This window comes from Ambystoma mexicanum, chromosome 11, assembly GCF_040938575.1.
Source record: "Ambystoma mexicanum isolate Mex_15411 chromosome 11, UKY_AmexF1_1, whole genome shotgun sequence".
Classification (NCBI taxonomy): domain Eukaryota; kingdom Metazoa; phylum Chordata; class Amphibia; order Caudata; family Ambystomatidae; genus Ambystoma; species Ambystoma mexicanum.
In genome coordinates this window covers 364054873-364079912 of record NC_090934.1, presented here as the reverse complement: position 1 = coordinate 364079912, position 25040 = coordinate 364054873, and positions in this window count along the sequence as shown.

Genomic DNA, 25040 nt, shown 5'->3' with positions numbered 1-25040 from the left:
CAATGCATGTCTGTACTTCACTTTGGTGAGTATTAAGCTGATTGTGCATTTCATCATGTTGCTTGAGATGTTTGTTATGTATTGACTGTCTATGTGGATGCACTTCCTGCTGTGGCTGGTATCATGCACCCTTTAGCTGCATACAACACACTGATGGTGGGAGGGGTCCATGTGCTGAGAATGTTGAATTGGGACAGTTTTCCCACAGTGATTTTGATATGCCACATGAAGGCTGCACGCTCAGTTACCCCTGTCACCACGCATTTCAACAACCACCCATTCCTTGCTAGCACCACTTTGGACATTTCCCAGCCTTGGCTGGTGTTTGGATGTGACATCTTAGTTATGACTACATTGTTTGTCATTTAAATTTTCAGTTTGTGTCCTGGACCTGCTCCCCCTCTCCCACTGTTTGCACTTGGCCCTTGTGACAATCCGGACAACCAGGATGCTTGGGCCTGCCACCACTATCAAAAGCCCACTAAGGTAACCCTGTCCAGACCTGTCCACATGCCTTCTCAGTCACTTGAATACCCCCTGTCTCCCCTGCCCCTGTCAGTGTCCTTCTCTCTCCCCCTTCATCATCACATCCCCTACTCTCCTGCACAGCCAGGTTTCCCTCTGCCCCCTGTGCGTGCTTTCTTCCCACATCTTCCCCATTAGTCATTTTGAGCTTGGCCCCCTCCTCCCTTCTCTCCTCCCTCTCCCTCTCCACCACCCTTTGGACTCCTCCTTGTACTCTGGCTGTCATTTTCAACCACTACCCCAATTGCCATTGGCCATGGAGATACGTAGGCGCTTGTTCTTTGCAGACATTTTCCCTTCTGCCTCCGTCCTTCCACACCCCAACTTCACCATTTGAAGTATTACTTTGATAGTTAATTTGATCATTAGTTCCTCCACCACTGATTACAGGTCATAATGTTGTGATGTTGATGCTAGTAATGTCATCCTACATTCGTTCCCTAGACTCTCCCTTATTGGTCCAGGCAATTGTAAAACGTACTTTGCTTTTCCAGTTCATTATCACACTGTGGACTGTTTGAAGGACATGCAGGAATGTACTGTTCTTCTCCCTTATTCACTCCCTCAGTGATGCGCTTTGATGAAGTTTGTGTGTTGGTCATATTATGGATTTCTGTGAATCAGTAATGGGTCACTGTCTGCCATTGCCGATGTGGTGTACTCTGTACATGATATGTTCTGCTGGTCAATGGCTGATGCAATGTAGTGATTTCTTTTGAGGTGTCAGGGGACGGGTGTAGTTTGAGACACAGGGGGGTCCTTGGTGCTATGTTCATATGTGCTGTGTACGGAACACTGGCATTCACTTCATTTCACATGCATGTATTCTAGGCATATCCATATGGACAAATACACTTAGGCAACACCCCCCGACTACATTGACACCATGCAAACATGTGCACCCAGATTGCCTTCTCATGCATGCTGTGTCACACCAATCCATGTTCACTTCCTAGTCATTGATCGTGTACATGCATGACAGGGTAATATTTGGTTGAATGCCATTTTTTAAATTATGCAGAAGGGTTTCCACCAATGCAATGCACACTCACTGTGCTGTGCAGTGTGCAGTGTTTGATATGGCAATTTGCAATTGTCCAATGTGCATGGCAACAGGTTTTCTGACTTTTGTTGGTTGCACCACTGGTGGCATGCATTTGTGGCACCATTTTCAGGGTGTGAGGTTTTGGTCACTCCTGTCTTCCCATTCCATGTGAGGCATAATTGTCTGGTGCCTATTAACATTTCTCACGTGCCACTTCATGACTATTGTGTCATGTGTTGTGCATATGGTTGATTGTTTTGCTGTTGCATGCCATGGTATGGTGTGGCAGTCAGGGTTCAGGAGTGTTGGGAGGGTTTGGGTGGCATACCAGTCCTTTCATGCCTGTTTAGCAAGGGGGGTGGGGGAATGCCTTGCATGTGTTCCCTTTGGTCAAATGGTATTGGTTGTGTTTAAGTAGCTAGGGATGCACACAATGTGGCACTTCCGTGGACACATTCTCAGGGTGGTAAGGTAGTGACAGTTGACTATCCGTTTCTCATCATCGATTGTGACCTGGTATGTGCCAGGCCTGTGTGCACTCCACAGGGGTTGGAGTTTAGGTGAAAAATGTGGCCACAAGCTGGGTAGGGGCTGCCTCGCCACATGCCCTTTCCCCTCCCATGCGCAGTGGACGTGCGTGTGGTTGGGGATGTGGGGGCACCACCATGTCCACCGGTACGCCATGCCATGTTGCAATGTTGTGCAGGACACATGCTGTCACAATGATCCTGCACACTACTGGGGGTGCATATAGTAGCTGTGCACTAGAATGGTCAAGGGAGTGGAAGCGTGACTTGAGCACTCTGAATGTGCGCTCCACTATGGCCCTGGTTGCAATATGGGCTGCGTTGTATCTTACCTGAGGTGGTGTGGTGGGGTTCCACATGGGCGTCATCATGTAGGTGCTCAGTGGGTAGGCACTGTCCCCTGGTAAGGTGATAATAGTTGTCATTAGTTGGGCTTGTGTATTTGTCTGTGTGTGACATGTATGTATGTGCACAGGCATTTGTCCTCACCTAGGAGCCATGTGTCGCCATGCTTCCCTGCTTCCAGGGCCCGGCTTAGGGCGGACATTCTGAATATGAATCTAACATGGGTGGACCCGGGATAGTTTGCATAGACAGAGGTGATGATTCCCTTGGCATCAAATACCACCTGCACATTGATGGAATGCCAGTGCTTGCGGTTTCGATAGATGTGCTCAGTGGCCCTAGGTGGACGTAGGGCCACATGGGTGCAATCTATGGCACCGAGCACTTTGGGGAAGTGTGCCACCCTGTAGAAGTTCAGGACCACGGCCTGCCTTTCTGCAGGTGTTCGGGGCATGTATATGTACATGCGGACTGAGGGGCGTGCAGTGATGATTGCCAACACCTGGTATAGGCAGCGTGACAGCGTGGCCTGTGAGACACCCCCCACTATGGCAGTTGTCTTCTGAAATGTCCCACGATCACTGCTGCGAGGAACGGGACATTCATCGTAGCTGTATATGCTTGTTTGATGTTTGCGCGCAATTTTATGCTGCGCGATGGCGCTTCCGCCTGCTTTCGTGTGGCGGACGTAATTGTGCGTTTGTTTTGACGTGCGCGGGTTTTCCCTATTCTATTCCATGAATACGTGTAGTTCGTGTACGTGTGGGCGTTCCGTGTACTTCCCAGCGGTACTTCCCCAGTCATGCCCTTATTTTCACGTGTTGTTCCCCATTCCGCGTGTTCCGCCCCTTGTTCCGCCCCCTTTTTGATGTGTGCGCTGATATTGTGCGCTTTCACTGTGCGCATCGCACACGGCGTTCCGGATGTGGAAATAATATGTGCACATCCCGGAAAATACACGCGCAGGGCCTTCCATGAATCACACGTTTGCAATTCACAACACATGCGCTGGCTTTTTCTCGCTTGTGCCAGATTGCGCCACTGATTTCGGCGCACATTTATTCTATGAATTACCCCCTTAGACTTTAGGGTAATTAACAATGAGCCCACAACACCGCAAGAAAATCAATTGGACTGGGTTTTAACACAAAACATTCAGACCAAACTGATTTCCACAGAACCTTGTATCTGGAGCAACTATTTCTTGGAACTCCCAAAAAACAACCTAATCCTCACATCAAGGTTGTGAATAGAAACTTTAAAAATTAGAAAGCTGAACAACTTCAACCCTGCATAGATAAAATTCTAAAAGCATTGCAGGATTATGACAGCTGTGAGATAATGTTAAGTAAATACCTAACACAAATCCAATATTTAGCAGAACAAGTGGCACCTTTGAAAACCAAAATAACCAGGAAAGATAGTAAGAACCAGAAATGGTTCAATACAGAGCTGGACATACTTAAAACAGAAAAAAGAGCACTTGAAAGAAAGTGGCACCACGATCAATCGAAGGAAAACAAAGATAATTGGAAACTAGCGAACAAAAAGTATAGAGACAATATAAGGGTAGCTAAAGCTAATTTTTTAAAATAAAGTAATCAAAGCAGCATCCAATGTTATGAGTAAGATATTTGACATTTTGAAACCCAAAACTCTCACATTGCCATTTCTACCAACCAAGGATGACTGTGATATAGTGCAAAATTCCTTTGCAGCTAAAATAACGAAAGCCAGATAAAATATAATTAATGCCAGAAAACTCTCAAGTCCGACAATGACGACGAAGGACAGTGTCAAACAGGGTGGGATAGACCCCTTCGAGTTCACTCCCATCACTGAAACAGAATTGCTTGAGGTCCTAAGTCACATGAAACCCACCACATGTGCAGAAAACATGTTACCATCAAAAATCATACTGCAAAACAAAGAATTGTTTGCACCTGTCTTGGTGAGAATAGTCAATGCTTCTTTCAAAGAGGGAACAGTACCGAAAGAAATAAAAAAGGGAATCATTACGCCCAAGGTGAAAAACGCAGGATTGGATGCTAAGGATCCTGGCAATCTTCACCCTATCACAAACTCAAATTTTATACTTAAAATCCTGGATAAAATTGTAACCATACAACTACAGAAACACATAGAAAAACAGACATCTCTACACCAACAACAATCAGGTTTTAGGGCTGTTCATAGCACTGAAACAGCTATGATAGACCTTCAAAGTCATATGTTGGAATTGGTCGATAGAGGAAAAGCAGGGATGTTAATGTTACTGGATCTCATTGCGGCTTTTCACCTGGTAGGCCATCAACCACTAGTAAACATGCTGAAATGCACAGTGGGATGTTCTGGGGTAGTATTAGATTGGCTAGTATCAATTATATTCGGAGTCCCTCAGGGAGCTAGTCTCTCACCAATGCTATTCAGCATTTATATGAGCAGCCTGTGTGATATATTGGATGAGGTTGGCGTGTTTTTCACCAAGAATGCGGACGACACGCAGCTTATCATTGAAATAGAGGGTAAATATTCTAAGGACAGCGACAAGATAGCGAAAGTGTATAGTAAAATCGACGAATGGATGCAGCAAAATTGGATGTGTCTTAATGATACAAAAACAGAACTCATGATATTTGGGTCTAGTCGAACAATAGCCAAGTTAGGAAAAGAGTATGAGACTTTCCCTATAAATGAAGCAAAAATACAAGTCTCCAACCAGGTTAAAACATTGGGGATGATGGCCAATACCTCAGTCAATGCAGGAGCGCAGGTGAACTATATGGGCAAAAATACAGCATATCATTACACCTTATGAGGGCTATCAGACCTTACTTAAACAAAACCAACACAACATCAATTGCTCAGGCAATTGTACTGTCGATATAAGACTATGGCAATGCCCTTTTAATAGGTGCTACAACAAAAGACTTGGCGAGATGCCAAGTCATAGAGAATGACGCAGTGACGATTGTGACGAAATTAAGGAGTAGAGATCATGTAACAATGGCAAGAAGATTTTTGCATTGGCTTAGAGTAGAAGAGAGGACAAAGTTCAAGGCTTTGACACTTGTTCACAAGTGCCTGTTCGGAGATGACCCCCCATATCTCAACAACCAATTTGCAGCTCACATCCCACAGAGACAGTTACGCTTGGCAGGTAAGGGCTTGCTCACAGTGCCAAAATATAAGCTTAAGACGGGCCTGGGCAGATCATTTGCAGTGCTGGCAGCGCAGCAGTGGAACAGGTTCCTACTTGAGCTAAGATTGGAAGACAACCATTTGATCTTCAGGAAAAATCTGAAGACGCACCTGTTTAGGTGATTGGTATACTGCTTTCTAGCTGTAACTCGTGAATAATGAACAGGGAGGTATCACTCTAGCATAGTTTGTGTTGTTTGTTAAAAGCGCCCTGATGCCTGCGGGCTACCAGCGCTATAAAGGCTGACATACATACATACACGGGAAGTAGTGCGCACAGTAGAACCTAACTTTAGTATTAACGATCAAAACTGAGGCGCATTAGCGCTGTGATACAGATTAAGCGGAATACCACTATCGTATACAAACAGGCTCTTTTTGACATGGAATATCATTAATTTGAAGCAAAATTGCCAACCTAACGGAATGTGGCAGTTAAATAAACAAAGGTATAAATACAATGAATTGGATAGATCCGTTAACCTGAAAATATTGTAGAATGATACTGTTTTGTTTCTCAGGTGAGATTTAACCCATAACATTTATGTAACTGACCCGTAATACTACAGGCAAACGTGTCAAAAATACAACTGTTATTTGGTAGTAAAGGTGTCTTTTTTTTAAATAACAGAGTAATGCAATAAAATAGGACTTCCAAAAAGGCCCGGAATTTGTTACTAACACAAAACACTTTGGTTTTTTCCCCTGTACATGTGTGTGTGTTTTTTCCAATATCCTAAACATCCACCCTTATCCTCCCTCCCCATTCTCTGTGGAAAATCAATAATTGATGGTTTGTTTGTTTGTTTGTTTGTTTATTTATTTGGTAATGCGCTCCGAGCCCGTGGGCATCTAGGCGCAGCAGTACAAGAGGACTCGAAACTTAGTTACAAAGCCTGACACAGGCTAACACAGCAAAACAGTGGTCACTTACAGTGGGTGGTACAATGCATATAAAATAACAAGGGTTAAGCACATAAGAGTAACATTTTAGCAGGTTGTGTCGTTTCCGCTAGGGTGAGGGTCGTTGCATGTCATTGTTATGCAGCCATTTCAGAGCGTAGGATCTGAATCTTGTGTAGGGTAAGGGGCATCTAAGGTCAGATGGGAGTGTGTTCCATGATTGTGCAGCTCTAACTGGGAAGCTAGCACCGCCCGCTGTGGTAAGTTTGAATCTGGGGACTTCCAGTAGGAAGGTGTTGGCAGATCTCGTCAGTCGGTTAGAGGGTCTCCAGTTGATTCTTTCCGCTAGGTAGGGGGGTGCTTGATTGTTGAGGCATTTAGAAGTGAGGGAAATAGTTTTAAGTAGGATTCTGTCCTTTATTTTTAGCCAATGGGCTTCTGTCCGGTGTTTGGAAATATGTTCTCTGCATGGGATGTTCAGTGCTGCTCTAAGAGCGTTATTTTGTAATCTCTGGAGTTTGTCAGTGACCGACTTGTTGGCACCTGAGTATAAGGCGTTGCAGTAGTCTAGTCTGGACATGACAAGGGCATTGGCCAAGGTGAGGCAACTGGCACTGGACAGGAAGGGTCTAGCGGCCCGGATGAGTTTACACGTGTAGGTGGTTGAGGAGGCAAGGGAGTTCACTTGCTTTTTGAGGGTGAGAGCTGAGTCGAGGTAAAAACCCAGGGTTTTGACCTCGCGCATAACCTTGATAGTGTTGTTATCAATGTTAAATGAGGTATAGTCCGGGTGAGTTTGGATAATTTGTGGTCTGAACCGAGGAGCAGGATTTCAGTTTTATCGTCGTTCAGGCAGAGGCCATGTGTGGCCATCCATGCTTGAATGAGGATGTAAATTTTATTCACCAGAGCCAAGTCCACTTCATAGTTGCCCGAAAGGGGTATGAGGATCTGGGTGTCATCTGCGTAATTAGTGTAGGTGACGCCCAGTCTGTCCAACTTGTCGAACAATGGCTTGGTGAAGATATTGTACATAGTGGGTGAGACACAGGAGCCCTGTGGGACTCCACATGTGATTTGGATAGGGTCAGCACACGTGGAAGAGGAGAACACTCTCATAGTCCGGTTGGCTAGAAAGGATTGGACCCATGCTATAGCGTCTCCTGTGAAGTTGGCAGCCAACTTGAGGTGGTTGCATAAGACTGCATGGTCCACCAGATCAAAAGCTGCTGACAAGTCCAGTAGGAGTAGCAACGCTGTTTTGCCATTATCCTTAAATTCCTCCATTTTGGTTTTGAGATCTAGCAGGGCTGTTTCCGTGCCATGGAGGGGGCGGAAGCCCGATTGGCGCGAGCCTAGAAGATGATTGGCTTCTAGGTACTCTTGAATTTGCAGATAGGCTACTCTGTCGATAATTTTTAGTAGGAAGGGTACCGTGGTGATAGGCCTATAGTTGGTCGGGATAGATGGATCGGGGGTTTGTTTTTTGAGAAGGGGGAGGACCCAGGATTCTTTTAAGTTGGCAGGCACTGTGTTGGATTTGAAGGATGAGTTGATAAGCTTCGAAATGAAAGGGGCTAAGTCTCTGGCAGCGTCCTTTATTATTTGAGCTGGGCAGCTGTCGCCCTTACAGTTAGAGGGCTTTAGTGAGAGGATAGCCTTTTCAGTGTCAATGATGGAGATGGGTTTAAAGCTGAAAGGGGGGATAGTGATAGGTTCAGTTACTGGAGGCACTTGTTGATCAGTAGGAGAGAGGGTGTCTTTTTTATTCATTATTTTAAGTTGGAGGGTGGAGATTTTGTTAGATAGGGCGTTCTGTATATTAGTGCACCATATCTTGTCCTTTGGGACCGTGTCAAGTGGTTGGATAGGGGATTCCATTTCCCGGAGGATGGCAAATAGTTCCTTGGTATTCGATTTGGCATTGGTAATTCTGTCATTGAATACGTTTTTTTTAGTGTTGATAATTTCAGACTTGTAATGTTTTGTAGCTTGGGTTAGCTTGGCTTTGTTGTCGTTGGTGGGCGAATTACGCCAGATAGTTTGAAGTTTTCGTTTCTGTTTTCTAAGGTCCTTAAGCTGGGGGGTGAACCAGGCATTAAGGTGGGCTTCTTGCTTAGCTTTGCGTAGTTTTGCAGGTGCAATGGTGTCTAGTGCGTGAGACATAGCTTTGTTAAAGGTGTCTACTAGTGTGTCTGGGTCGGTGTTGTCCTTCAGGCCGTTAATAGTGGGCAGGAGGAGGGGGATAAGTTTTTCTGTAGTAATATCTTTTTTACTTCTGGTAGGGAGTGGTGGTATCATTTTGATAGTTTTGGGGCTAGGGAGGTCAAGTGTGGCAGTGAAATTTATTAGAAAGTGGTCAGTCCATATTTGAGGGGTGATGGCAGTGATAACTATGTTACAGTTGAGTTCTGAGACCCAATCAAGGGTTCTGCTTTAGCATGTGTGGGGGAGAGAACTTTTTGGGTAAGGCCTTGGTCATTTAGGATAGATGTTATAGAGAGGGCATTTTTATTGCCTGGCTCATTGAAACTGATGTTGAAGTCGCCCATCAGCAGCGTTTGCGAGTGTTTTTGGGTATTGTTCGCTATGAGGGTAGTAAGGTCATCTTCAAAGGTGGGCCTGTAGATCAGGTGAATGGCTAGCGTGCGGTTGTTGGAGAGTTGCATTTTTGCTGAGAGTACTTCGCAGGAAGCACAGGGGTGTGAGGTGGTGAGTCGGATCGGCATGGTGGTTTTCACGATGATTGCTAGACCACCGCCTTTGGCATTGGGTCTGTCTACTCTGTGGATCTGGTAGTTGTCAGGTATGGCTAACATCAGTGAGGGTCCTGCTGCCTCATGGAGCCAGGTTTCAGTTACGGCAAGGAAGTCAATGCTACTGTTGTTTAGTATGTCAGCAATTTCAATTGCATCAGCTACCATGGATCTGGCATTGATAAGGGATCCAGTAAGAGTTAGGGTGTTGTTGGGAGGTGGAAGACTTGCAAGTGTATCTGTGTGCTTATTTTGACTCCGGCGTTTCTTTTGGTGGTGGTGGGTAGGAGTTGGGGTTGGAGTTATAGGTGTCATAGCTAGGGTTTGCTTATCCATGTGTGTCTGTATAGTTGGGAATCTAGCAGTATTGTTTGTACTGTTTCTTTTAGGTTCGTATATGCAGGGTAGCCTTGCCCTGAGTCGCAGGTTTCTATCTGTGGGGGGGCGAGAGCTGAGGGAAGCAAAGGTCATGATTGTAGCTAAGAGGGTCAGGGAGGTCAAGTTTCTGCACATGGTGGTTGGTGTGGTCCGCTGGTGCAATTTACTTCCCTTGTTTTGCTAAGATGTCTGGTTAGGTGACGCAAAGTGTAGTGCAGGTGGCTAGTTGAAGCTGGGGCTACGCCTAGCGATAAAGGGCATGATATTCACGAAACACAGTATGGGCTAGAGTGCATGGTCTGTTAATGATGATAGGGCACTACAAATCAAGGTGGTCCGTTAGCGACCATAAGGCACAACACAGTTAAAGTGGTCCGTTAGCGACCATAAGGCACAACACAGTTGAGGTGGTCCGTTAACGACCGTAGGGCACAGCACAGTTAAAGTGGTCCGTTAGCGACTGTAGGGCACAACACAGTTAAAGTGGTCCGTTGACGACCGTTGGGCACAACACAGTTAAAGTGGTCCGTTAGCGACCGTAGGGCACAACACAGTTAAAGTGGTCCGTTGACGACCGTTGGGCACAACACAGTTAAAGTGGTCCGTTGGCGATCGTTGGGCACAACACAGTTAAAGTGGTCCGTTAGCGACCATAAGGCACAACACAGTTGAAGTGGTCCGTTAACGACCGTAGGGCACAGCACAGTTAAAGTGGTCCGTTAGCGACCGTAGGGCACAACACAGTTAAAGTGGTCCGTTAACGACCGTCGGGCACAACACAGTTAAAGTGGTCCGTTAGCGACCGTAGGGCACAACACAGTTAAAGTGGTCCGTTAACGACCGTAGGGCACGACACACTGAGGTGAGCCATGAACACCTGGGTATAAGTAGCACCCAGAAAACTAGGGCCTAAGTAAGTGGACGCAGCTATGGTAGTTATCATGGGTGTAGATCAGGCAAGCATGAATCGATACATTAACAATGCAATGGGGCGCAAATTAAATGCATAGGTTGAGGGGTACCTAGATTCGAATTTAGCAAGAGGAAGGGCGTAGTACAAGGACATCTAGATGCGAAATGGCATTAGGTAGACATTCCAGTCTGGGTCAGGAGATGAGATGCGAGGTATCCGAGTAGCACGTTATAGGCAGGGACAGCATAGGCATGTGCAGTCGTGTGGGGTGGCAGCGTTAATTAGACAGGAGCGTAGGTAATGCACTGTGAATTAGATGCTTCTAGCCAACAGATGGTGTTATGCATGTGGCAGCACTAGCTTACCTGGAGCAGAACGGGCAGAGTTCCTGGCCCCTGGCTCCTAACAGGCACACAACAGGCCTTAGTATGGCCTTCGACTGGCCGGCGATCCGCCTGCCGGTGGTTCTTCCTGGTCAAATCGAGGATTAGCCTTGATTTCGTGCCGCGATGTGCCCGGCATGGGCGAGTCAGGCACTTTGTGTGGACAGGGTCAGGCAGGCCCTGATCCGATGCACGCTTGGGTCCTCGGCTGGATCCTCTGCTGGGCTGGGGGGCTGGGGGTCTCCTGCCCTCAGCCCTCGAGGTGGATGTCGGAAGTGGGGGACCTGGGGCACACAACAGGCCTTAGTATGGCCTTCGACTGGCCGGCGATCCGCCTGCCGGCGGTTCTTCCTGGTCAAATCGAGGATTAGCCTCGATTTCGTGCCGCGATGCGCCCGGCATGGGCGAGTCAGGCACTTTGTGTGGACAGGGTCAGGCAGGCCCTGATCCGATGCACGCTTGGGTCCTCGGCTGGATCCTCTGCTGGGCTGGGGGGCTGGGGGGGCTCCTGCCCTCACCCCTCGAGGTGGATGTCGGAAGTTATTTTTGGCTATTTTTGGACACTGGATTTATGTATGACAATTATTACATGTATTATTAATTGTTGTTGGACCTCTGTAAATGATTTTTATTTTACTTATTTTTGTGTTGATGGTTGAAAAATAACAAACATCGAATAAAATTAACAATAGCCCTGATTAAAAAGGCATAGCATTTGCTGAAACAGGTGTCTCACAAAGGGCTCCTAAATATATTAATAAACATTGAGACTTACTGACAACGATTGCATCAGTTTTTCGTATCACTTACTGTGGCGCTGCTAAACATGTGAAGAAGGTGTTTACTTTTATTCATCTATTAGAACGGAGCAAGGGGTAGTCTCTGTACCTTCAAGAGCATGCAAAACTTCAATAGTCGCAGGGGAATCTAAGTTAATATCTCAAGACCCCAATTTTTTGAAGTATGTTTCTATCATTGTTGTATTTATTGTTTTCTTTTAGATATTGTAGGGCTTGCCCAACTTGGTTTAAGTCAACAAGTTGTTGCCAAATTGTGTTGTCTTTTGTTGTCACACCATTAACTAGTACAATCAAAGATTGAGCTATTGGCTGTTGCAGTCCTAGAGTTTGAACATTTTCTTTTAGATTCAATGGTAAATATACTACGGATGCCATTTAGTAGCTCGGATGGAGGTAATTTGTCTGGTTTTGGTTGAAGGCATATTATAGCTTGAAATGGGCAGTGTTTGTATTATAATGCTCACGTACAATTTAAGTTGATGGAGAGCTTTTATTATTAATGATAACACACAATGGCATTTGGTTATTTTCAAGCTTTGTGTTGCAGTACGTGCACACTCTTGAGGGTTAGTTATTATTTTTGTCTTATGCTGTTAGATATCAAGCTAATTGGAACCATTGGGATTCTTCATTGTCTTCTATTTTGTAAGCTAGATCTACTATTTTTGTGCTCTTTTTATAACACGTTCTGCGGCAACAGACACATATTTGGTCTGGGATTTCAGCAGATATGTTTTGAAACTCAGCTATTTCTTTTTGATATGTCTTTATTAGGGCGTCTGTGTTTATGAAATTTCCAGTAATGTTTTGTAAAGGTACAGAATTTTCTAATTCACCTTCAGTTCCAAAGTATTTGTGATGTGCTCTATTTCTTGAAGGAGTTCTTTGGCTGTTCCATGTAGGAGAATGTTATTTAAATGTTTCAGTTCTAGAGCAGGACTTTTTGCATAGTATAGTCCATGCACAAGATTCCACACAGTAGAATAGTGGGTCACTTACATTTTGATGTGGTGGAAAATGCCTTTACAAGCAGTTCCTAAAATCCAGGCTAAAGAATGTCCTTGCAGACCAGTGTGGCTGTGCACTGGACAGATGTGTATGGTTTGTAAAGTTTTCATTTTACTTTTGTCTTTTAGTATCACATAGTGATTGAGGAATTGTCATAAAGATTTGAAGGATTGTTGCTGTACATTACACATTGAGCTGCATTTCCATTTCTACACTGTACGGTTTGTTTGGGTGAAAAGTGCATTTGGTTACAAGTTTGTTGGGGACTCTTTTTTTATAAGTGTTTCTTTTGCCATAATGGTTTGTTCCACCATTTCAGACCCGCGACCACTATAGTCTATAGCAATAGTTTTTTGTTGTTCTTGTGATAAGCTTCTTCATTGAAGTATGCTTCTCTGCTACTTGTGTGAATCCATTCACCCTCACTGAAGTTTGAAAAGCTCTCTATAATGACAGGGTGCATGTTTAGAAGTACTTATTGCAATGGATTGATTAATTTAGTTAATGGTTTCATTCTGTTTACAAGGAGTAGAAAAATACTTTCAATTAGAGCTTGCAGGATGATTCTCATGCAGTAGATTTTAAGGGAAGATCGTAACTTTTCAGATGTTTTTATAAGATAGGAAGTACTCTTCGTTGGAACATTTATTGTACCATAATTTTTTAGATTGCTTTACTGTGACTACAGTAATACTGGTTGATAGAGCATTGGGTTTGTTAGTACAGATGTGCTGTTTAATTGTGAGGTGAAATATTTTGTGTGGGTGGGAAGGATGAGAGAATACGAGTGTACAGAGGTGTGATGGTGTTAGGTTAGTGAGGAAGGAAGTGGTGGTGTGATGGAATCTGTACAGTGATTTTGCTGTTTTGAGGAACAGAGTGGGTGTTGCAATGGTGGTGTGTAGATGGGAATAATGGTAGTGTGAATGGTGGAATATAATGTGCTAGAGTGAAAGAAATGTTGGTTTTAAAAGAGTAGTCTGGGGTAATATATATAGTGGAACTGTGCTGCTATAATTACATACATATACCTGGTACTTTGTATGTGAAGGGTATTTGTTTTTCAGTTGTTGATTAAAGTGATGTGCTTCTTTCCTGTAATTATAAAAGAAAGTTAGTGGAGATATGTGGTAATGGCGAAGTACTTTTACGAAGCAAGGTTCATATTTACAATGGAAGGAGGAGTGGTGGGGAATAAGTTAATGAAATTGGTGGACGGTTAAAAGTTGTTGCTTTTAGGAGCATTTTCATGAACGTTAAGAAATGCATATGTAACATTTTGTAAAAGAGAAGAAAAGTTGATGGAAAAGATGTGTAGTATACTTTTAAATGGTAGTTGGTGTGTAGAGGTTTAATGTGTTAGGAGTATATGTATACTTGCCAACATGATGCATTCTAATCTGTAGGGGTTTATCTAGTCCTAGATTCTTTGTTTGCATTATGGGACTTTTAGTTCCACTTTTACCAAAAAGTGGGATTGCATAAGTAGCTGAAGATTGGAATTGGTTATGTTAGGAAGTATACATGTACTCTTAATATATTAAACTGGCACAAACTGAGTTGTTATTTCAAACGGTGTACACATCTATTTTTTCTGGTTTTACTTTCTTTTATGAAAAACTGACACATTGCTGCTATAAATGCATTTATGCATTTATTTTACTTCCTTAATAATGCTTCCCCAAAAAATATTTTGGAAAGCACAGCTTTGATGTACATGCACAAGTACATGTCACAGTATCAAAACTTTAAGTTCAGTCATGTTTTTTTCTTTGCATTCTGGGACTTGTAGTGTCAGTTTTATAATGGGAGGAGTGGAATTGGAAGTGACAGATGTAAAGGAAAAAAGAAAGACTTAAGAAGCAACTATAAATTGGAATGGGTAATGTTGGGATGTATGCATGTGCTGTCAACATATTAAACTGACAGACACTAAGTGCCACTTAAAAATGTTGTACAGGTCTATATTATGTGCTTTTCCCTTATTTTATGAAAAGTGACACAGTGCTGCTGTACATACACATGTGCATTTTTTAAAGTTTCATGAAAATGCTTGTAAAAAGAAAAATGTTGAAATGCAGAGCATTCCAATACTTTGCTGCTTCATGTGAGCAGTTGATGAATGCTGCAATGCATGACATTTGCTGTAGTGGTTAAAAAAGAGAATATGCTTGTTGAGAAGCTCATTAATGGGTAAGTAACATATATTTGTGAAACAGTTCAAGAAAACTTTTTTTTTTAATATTGGCATACCACTACTATGTTTTCATAGCTGCAGATCTTGCTGAATCTGGAAATAGAAATCTTGGGCAGTTGCACTGAAGGTCTTGATGCAGTTGTCTTTCATTAAATGGACATATGTACTCTGAGAGTTTAAGTGTACATCTGAAGTGTTGAAGTGAGATGACAGGGTTAGGTGTAGAGGTTTTGGGTGTGATTGTTGGATGGATGTGTGACTCTTTGAAAGCAGACACTGAGCTAATGAGGTAGTGTTGAGAACATGGCAGTGGAAAGGGTGGAGGGGCAGCCAGGTCTTTTGAGGATGCCTAGCATGGAAAGGGGACTCTGGGGGTTAGCCAATCAAGCCTGCTGGGTGCAGTGTACAGGAAGAGAGGGTAGTAGGAGTTTTGGCAGCAGGAGTTGTGTTTTCAGTTGTGAGAGCAGTGACAATGGCTATGTGTTTGAAAAGGCAGACTGCGTGGATTTTGGGGGACTCTTGATATGATAGGATATGATATGGCTTTATAACACACCTATACACAAGTGTTTCAAGGTGCGAACAAGTGTTTCAAGGTGCAAAAAAGAGTTTCAGTCATTGAAGGTTTATGCTGATTAATCATGGTCTCCTTGGAAATATTGGATTGGCAGAAGTGGAAGTTTTCTGGTATGCAGTTTGTGGTTTAAACTGGGCAAGCTTGCTTTCATTCTGTGAGAGTATGGCTCACTTTAAATGTCCAGACATTGTCATTGTGCATTGTGGAGGGGACAGTTTGGGGTTTGGGACTCCAGTGTCTTTGCAAGTTGCGATGAAAGATTTTTTGAAAAGCCTAATGCAACTGTTTCCTACGGCTCAGATTTATTTTTGGAAGTAAATCAGAGGCACACATGGAGATGTCCAACACACTTTTTCAGTCCTCAAATTGAAGAATCAAGGCAGATTGTCAATTTAAGGTGTATCTGCTTTTGTATATGCTGCAGTAATATCATCTTTTGAGAATGATTCTATAAGTTCTCATGGTGTGAATTTTTTTGTCCAGATGGTGTTCACTTCACAGATGTCGGAAATGCAATTTTCCTTTACAATCTTAGGAATGCATTGAAGAAGTTTCTGTAAGGGAATTGTCAAGGAAGGTGTAGAGTGTACAGGAGTATTGCACATAAAAGGAAAACAAAGCAAAAAAAGGTGTTTGTTAACAAACCTTTTTTTTCAGAGCCACCACTATAGATTTAAAAACTTAAATTGTATTTAATTTTCCCCATTCCTTTTGACCGTGACGTCTGCGGACATCGTGGTAGTCCATGGACGACACATGCTACATCTGGGTATTTTAAGGTTGCCTGGCATGGAAAGGGGAATGTGGGGATTAGCCAATGAGATGTTTTGGTTGTGGTTTACAGGAAGAAATGGTAGGAGGTGTTTTGATTGTTGTGTGTATGGACGATGGATGTGGCTAGTGCTCAATAAAAGCTCACTGTGTGGATGGTGTGAGTTGGTTGGGTGAACAATTTGAAAATGTACACTGAGTTGTGTGGCATCTCTGGGACTATTAGTTTGTAAGGAGTGGAGGTTTGCTGGAATACAGTGTGTGTGGGAGTGAGGGGTCGTTTGGACCCTCCTTGAACATTCTGCACAATATGGACCACTTGCTCACGCATTAGCGGGGAACGCCTCTATTGCCCTTGTGCTAACATTAGCATAATTGGGGCTATTGAGGGATACACTTGTGTTCCATTTTGTGTGCCCTCGACTCCATCTATGGACTAGGCCTCACTCTGATACTATGAAAAGACTTATCTCCACTCTGCAGGACCGCGCACAGCGTGCTCATGGCCCCCACCTTTTCTTCCCCTGTCTGAAAGCTTCACAAATCTGTTTCTCACTAATGCACCGGAAATAATTGCAACACATAGTAAACTGTATCATCTCACCCTTCCTCTGTGATCACTGTCCTGTGTGTGAATCGGCCTTAATAATGCCTTGTAGCTCATCCATCTCCACAAACCTGCTCCTGCTCCCTTGCCCCCGCTGTTGGAAAATTACTGCCAAAGTAACCCGGTGCCCTCCAAAGGTATTCTCTTGATGTACCAGAAGTGTGACCCTGCTTTGCCCTAAAACTAACATATGTCATTATACTCCCTACTCGCCTTGATGTGCTAAGACCCGCCCAGTCGCCCAGGTTATCACAGGGGATAAGCGCCCTAAGCCTTATACCCCATAAAAGTCCCAATGAAAGATGGTATAATCACGTACATGCAATTTATAGGTTTTCAAGATTTACTCAAAGGTATACTAATGATTGTTATTTATTATATGTCTAGTGTTAGTTTCTCATGCCAGCTTAGTTAGTGTTAACTCTACCTTGCCGGGACCTAACCCTCACTCCTCCCGGACACAGGCAGCTGGACCTCGTGATGCTCATCCTCTCGCCAACATGGGCAGCCTATCTGGAGAAAGCAGCGCCTAAAGAAACATACGTGACATCGCTCCCCAACTAACCCAGTACTAATGTAATACCCTATGTTAATGACGTCACCGATTATGCTGTTTTGCTTTATATTTACATGTAACTGTATTGTTTGCCAGAGTGCTCTTGAGGCAGCAGAGTTCTCTGGATGCCAACTTTAACCCTTTAACTGCATGGGTATTTACCCCCAGTGCCAAGGGCTTTTTTGGTGATTTCGGTATGTGGCCATTCAAAGCCTTGTAACTTTTTTGTTACATGAGATATATTGGCCAAATTTGGCTCCTTTTTTTCCCCACATGTAGGTTGTCGTAAAGCCACCCAGGAATCTTAGGTTAATGTAGGGGGGTGAGAGAAAATAAGCAAAAAGGGTGAACATTTTGGGTTTTTTCAAAAAATGCCAATAAAATGATGTACAAAGAAGCCTGTGGTTTTTTCCTTGTAAGAGCTAGGAACAAATGGTTTACTGTGCTGAATTGCCCAATTTCCTGGCTTTCAATGAGAGGTTGAGTGGAAACAAAAATGAATTATTTTGATTTGGTTATCAACTGTTTTGTGAGAGGTAGGTGATTTTGGCCATTTTTGCCAATTGGACATGCACGGACGGAATGGAGGAAAAGGGTAGGAAAGACGAATTGGAGGACAGAAAGGCATACATTTCTGAAAAGTAGACACAATTTAAAGTTTAGGAAGGGGTGATTTGCGTAGGTCAGGCAACAACTAGGTAGGGGAAAATGCCATAGATTGGGGGAAAAGTGGGAAATTGACCGAAAAAAAGGTATGTGTTGGACATGGTTGGCTTGGTACGCCAATGGCTTCTATGAATTTTGAGAAAAGCAATGCTCCGCTACATTCCCCCGACTCTTGCAGTTAGGAAAGCACACATTTTTTGTAGTGTTTTACAAAACTAGCAATACCACAAGCCAAACACTGAGCCATGGTACACAGGAGGTTTATGCTCACGGCCTGAACAGACGCAATAAGCAGGGTATAAATCAGGAAAACCAATGTGGTGAGGAACAGCAAGAATCCATTTTTTGAAAGAGCACAGGTAGACCTTTTCAAGGGTAGCTGACTTGTGCAGGTTACAAAAGTGTATGGTGCCTAAAGCAGCGAATAAATGTAGGTCACATTTGGCAAATTAAAGGGTTGTGTGACAAAGGGCACCAGCGAATGGGTCAAAATGTTATGAAAACCACACAAACATAACAAATGTTAAACCTTCCTGCATTCCCACTGGTGTCCTGATGAAAACGGTACCTCACATGTGTGGGTGCACCTACCTGGGCGCCAAAGGGAAAGTCTAAAACACAAGTAACCCCAAGTCTGTTTTCACACCTGAATTTCACACTTTCTCCAGACAAGCACAACATACAGATATGGGCCTCGGGTGTCCAAGCCACCAAGGAAAACAGGGAACCCCATGCATTTCCGAAAAGAGGACACTTGTGGGAATCCGCAGAGGTATGATTTGCGCAAATTGGCCAGAATTTATTACTCAGCAGACACCCCTTCAGAGTCCGAAATGTGGGGAAAAAAATACATTTTCCGCACATTTCACTCGGCGCACCCATCAAAACACGCCGCCAACAACACATGGCCTACCGTCCCGGGTTCCCACAGGTGTCCCGATGAAAATTCTACCTCACATGTGTGGGTGCACCTACCTGGGTGCCAAGGGGAAATCCTAAAACACAGGTAACCCCAAGTCTGTTTCGACACCTGAATTTGACACTTTTTCGAGACAAGCACAACATACAGATATGTGCTTTGGGTGTCCAATCCACCAAGGAAAACAGGGAACCCCATGCATTTCTGAAAAGAGGACACCCGTGGGAATCCGCAGAGGTATGGTTTGTGCAAATCGGCCCAGAATGTATTACCAAGAAGCCCCAGCAAAGTCTGAAATGTGCCCAAAAAACCCACATTTTTCACTTTGTCAGGGGTTCTGGGTAAAACATTCTGGTCTGCTTTGCGCAAGTTGGACCTCTGTGCATTCACACGGGTGTCCTCTTTTGGGAAATGCATGGGTTCCCTGTTTTACTTGGTGGCTTGGACACCCTATGCCCAAATCTGTAGGTTATCTACCCAAACTCTTTTGTGGTTATCAGTTGGTTAGACCTTTCCCTTTGCAGCTAGATTGGTGAACCCACACATGTGAGGTACCGTTTTCGTTGGAACACCTGTGGGAACACGGGAAGTTATGACATCTGTTGTTGGCAGCGTGTTTCGGTGGTTGAGCACAGTGAGATGTCTGGAAATTGTGTTTTTTACCCCCAAATTTGGAATTTGTCGGGGGTTCTGGGTAGTAGATTCTGGGCCGCTTCACGCAGGTCAGACCTCTTTGCATTCCCACGGGTGTCCTCTTTTGGGAAATGCATGGGGTTCCCTGTTTTCCTTGCTGGCTTCGACACCCTAGGCCCAAATCTATAGGTTGCCCACATGAACAAATTGTGCAGTGGCGAAAGGCTTGGGGTTGCCAGCGGGTTACCCTTTTCCTTTTGCACCCCCAATAGGTGTACCCACAAATGTGAGGTACCTTTTTCGTCGGGACACCTGTGGGAAAGCGAGAAGGTATGACATCTGTTGTTGGTGATGTGTTTCGGTGAGTGGACACAGGGAAATGTCTCTGAAATTGGCTGGAAATTAAGAAAATTCTCAGACATTTCACTCTGGCCACCCACCGAAACACACCTCCAACAACACATGACCTACCTTCCTGCGTCCCCACACGTGTCCCAATGAAAACGGTACCTCACATGTGTGGTTGCACCTCCCGGGGGCGCAAAAGGAAAAGGGTAACCCACTGATAACCCCAAGCCTTTTGCCACTGACCATTTTGTTCATGTGGGCAACCTACAGATTTGGGCCTAGGGTGTCGAAGCCAGCAAGGAAAACAGGGAACCCCATGCATTTCCCAAAAGAGGACACCTGTGGGAATCCACAGAGGTCTGCCTTGCGCAAATTGCCCCAGTTTTTATTAGCCACAATCCCCGACAAAGTGTGATATTTGGTAGGGAAAAAACACAATGATCACTTTGTCTGGGGTTCTGGGTAATACATTCTGGGCCGCTTCGTGCAAGTCAGACTTCTGTGCATAGGGCCACCCCTCTTTCTGTCAAATATATCCCTGGTGGCTAGTGCCCCCCCCAATCCCACCCAAAATTTCCTTTTGTTATTATTATTATCATTTGTTTGTTTTGTTTTTTGCCCCCTTCCCTGGGGGCTGATGATCAGCCATCTGCCCCCAGGGGGCCCTAACCTGCAGGCCCCATCCTTTGGGGGGCCTGCACACTATTTCCTAGTGGCCCTCCCCCAGCTCCCAATTGGATGGGAGGGCCACCTTATGTACTCCTGCCTGGGGGCATAAATCTGCCCCCAGGGAGGGCTACAAGGGGTGGCCCCCCTTTCCACTTGGTGTGGGAGGGGGAGGACCACCACCATTTCAGGGGGGCACAAAAATCTCAGGCCCCCCATCCCTGTTGCTTTCCGTTTATTTTTTGTTTATGTGTTTTCATTTTTTTTGCCCCCTTCCCTGGGGGCAGATGATCAGCCATCTGCCCCCAGGGTTGTACACATATGTGCCCCATACTTTGGGGGCTGGGGGGGCGAGGTCTGCTTACTGTAAGCAGCCCCCACCTCAACCCCGCATTCAAAGACATCCCTGTGTCTAGTGGGCATTGATGCCCGCGCATCGAGCGCCCTGCGCCCAATCCGCGGGCAGCAATGCTGTCACAAAGGGTGTCATTGGAAAGGGGAGAGTCTCCCCTTTTCAATGACACCCTTTCCGACAGAATCCGTGGTGGTTAGGGCCCCCAAACCCTCTCCCCTTCCCATCAAAGTTTTTTAATTTTGCTTTTCTTTGTTATGCCCCACCCCTGGGGGCAGATGGTCACCTGTCTGCGCCAATGGGTCATTATATATGTGCCCCCATACTTTGGGGAATGGGGGGAAGAGGGCTGCTTACTGTAAGCAGCCCCCACCCCCCACGTCACAAACATCGAGCACCCTACGCCTGATCTGCGGGCAGCAATGCTGTCCCACAGGGTGTCGTTGGAAAGGGGAGGATCTCCCCTTTCCATCGACACCTCCCCCGATCTCCGGTTTGAAATACAGGCGGAGATCGAGGGGGAGAAAGGTGAACACTCACCTTATATTTTCACTGCAGCAGCCGAAAATGGCTGCTGCAGTGATTTTACTTTCAGTTTTACGCTGACGTGCTTTACGCACGTCCACGTGAAACTGAAGGTAATCCAGCCCCCTGGCAGTGAGGGGGGACCCTCACATAGCCCGGGGGTTGGATTACAGTTTTGAGTGATCCCTGGTTTGCAGGGATCGCTCAAAACAAGGTGCCAAAAAGGACAAGCTATCTCGGCCTTGGCACTGCACATGCAATTCCAAGGACGAGATATCTCATCTTTGGCACTGTAGGGGTTAAATCTTTTAAATCTTGCAACCTGTTCTGTTCGTCTCATTCCCTACTGGGATGAGTCATATTTTATGAAGTTGTATTGGTAAATCAGGGAGTGAGTCTTTACATTTGGTGACCCCCCCACGACGTGATCCAGAAGGGTGAGCCGAGGAAGACCCCCATGTCATGCGCGAGATCCGGGACGCCCCCAGCAAAACCATTGCCTCAGAGGTTGACCAGTGTGCGCACAAAAAGAAAGCTTCCAAGGGTCCCCGTCATCTTTGCAAATACCCAACTGCTCGCCGAGGCGGGTCACGGCTTGGTTTGGGTGCAGCCCTGATTGTGGATAGATCATGAGCTGAGGCTCTCGGACCACCCCAGACACGTGAGTACCGGTTGCGAGATTCTCAAAATAAGGGTCAAAATTGGGAAACAGTGGGTGTGAAGATAAGGGCAAAATGGATAGGGGGAATTGAATTTTATTGTCAGGAACTGTGTGAGTGCAACTGATAGGCTTTTCTTATTTATCCTTTATATGGCCATTAGGTTGTTGTGGATAAAGAGATAAAAAGGAATACAGGATCCTAGCTCCGAAGGGGGGTAGAAGGCGAAGCAGTGTAGCATCGTCTTGACCAGTGCTGGGTATAGGTGGAGATAAAGAAAATAAAACGTAGGAGTCTCATATATTTAGTAGACTTGGAGAAGTAACTTAGAATATTTTCTTTCTGTGTCAACAGAATTCTTTAAGGAGGTATTTGAAAGGGTCTCAGAGGTGGGGAGTGAATGAAAAAATAAGAATAAGAAATAAGAGACTAGAACTAAACAGAGCGGCAATTCATATTAGAAGCTAGTTCATGTGACATATTAAATGTTGTCGAAGTGAGTTGTTTTTGTCTGTCGATAAAGCATGTGCGTATTATGTTTTGTATGGAATAAATATTGAAGTAAAATGTGTGTTGAGGTTCCTGAAATTAAGGTGTAAGTAAACAAGGTTGGTAAGGTCCAACGTGGTGTGGGTAAACAAATACTGAAAATAATACTAGAGTTTATTTGATTGCATTGTGTAATACACCTAGCATAAGAGCGAGACACAAAAAGAATTGAGGCAAGAGATTATGGGGGGAGATACACCGCTAGCGCATATTTGTCAACACCTCCCCTTGTACAGTGACAAAATACAGAAATATCATGAGCAATGGCTTACAGAGATAAAAGGAGAGGGTTCATCCCACATATGGCCAGAAGGAGGGTCCTTTGAGAAAAGAGCGCTAGACCTGGTGGCAACCCATTTGTTAGCAAAGTACCGAGGTAAGCAACTGCAAAATAGACGGGAAGTACTAGATTCATGGAGGATGTTTGAGGAAACATCCATGAGCAGTGACACAGTGACAGCGGCCTCGACGAAGGGAGAGGGAGTAACAGCAGAGGAGTGTACAGTAAAAACAGGAGAAAATTACCTCACTAGGCTTTACACATTATTAACTAGGCCCGCAGCAGGATACAGCGATCCCAGGTATGTGCCTGCGCCAAGTGCCCCGGCAAACCCAGCTGCTACGGCACCGCCACCTTGTGACCCAAGAGGGCTATATGGGCCAACTGTGGACATAGTGCAGCTAACTGGGGATTTAGAAAGACAACTTACTAATACTCAAAAGGAAATAACACAGTTAAGACCATTGTGTGATAGGGGTCAGATGTTGCCCGGAGGAGGAGAGGTACCACCTACTGTAGCTAGTGATCTTACACCTCTACCCAGCGTAGCGGGGCGGTCTACACCATCTCCACCACCACAGGGGAATGTGCCCAAGGGACCTGAACATGAGTGGCAATCAGGAGAGTTTTTCTTCCATTTAAATGACAAGCCAATAAGGATAGTACGAGCAGAATCCACATACAGCCAAGGAGGAGAGAGACAAGGGGAGAGAGAATCAGATGATGATATAGATGAAGTATGGAGTGATCTGGATGAGTACGAAGAGGGGGTAGTGGCAGCAGGATACTCGCTTCCCTTAAGGCAGGACACAGAGGATGGGGGAAGGCTCCCGAGATGGCAAAGGAGAATGAAAAAAATAGTAGGAAACATGTTGTTAAGTAAAGCAAATAAGGTAACTGTAAGCAAAAAAGGAAGTAAGGCCAAACTACAGATGCCTCTGATACACAAGGGAGCATAGAGGCCCCACTACATACCATGGGCACAGATGGATAAAAACAACTTGTTGAAACTACTCCCTCCACTTTCCGGTGGGCACGGGGAAATGGATACACGCATTTGAAAAGCACTTAGCAGGGGTGCCCTTGGCGATAGGGGATGTAAAAAGTTTATTAGTGTCTGCAGTTGGAGACAGCAGATGGAGTGTGGGTGCAGATGGAGTGTGGGTGAAGGCCGGTTTCCCAGGAATAACACTAAACTTTGACCGCCATGATAAGTCATCATTCAAAAATGTGAGGGCGCAGGTGTGGGACACATTTCGGAAAACCTTCCCAGACACCCCAGACTTGCATTTAGTGATGCAATGCACTTTGGGAGAGAAAGAAGAGGCTGCGCAATTCATCCTTCGGGTGCGGGATTTGTGGAGATCAGAAATGGGCACGGCATGGAACCAATCCACCACCCTATTCTACTTTATAATTAAGTGGGGGGTACAGAAGGCCTTGGATAAAATAGCTGGGATTGAAGCCAAAGGCTGGTTGGAGATTCAGAGCATTATAGTACAGCTTTGTAGGAGGATCAAAGAGAGAGAGAGAGAGAAGGAGATAGCACAGAGAAGGTTGGCAGACGAAGCACAGTTAGTTGTGAATAAATTAGTGAATGTCGCAGCAATCAAATCAATGCTACCCACTGAAAGGCAGGAAGAAGGGGAGGAGGGGTCAGGAAATACACCAGCAATGATGGCAGCAGCTTGGTCTGCAAATGGGCAGGAGAGGAGCAATACGAAGGGCCCCAATGGCATGGCAGGCCCGCAAGAGGACGAGGTGGGTACAGGGCACAGAGAGGAGGATTTGGGGGGATGGCAAGCAGAGGGTTTGGAGGACAAGGAATGAGGGGAGGACCCCAAGGGTCATGCTGGAACTGTCTGAGATGGGGGCATTTTTCAAGAGAATGTCAAATGCGACCAATGGGATATTACCAAGGGCCCCCTCCCATGGGAAACAAGCAGCAATT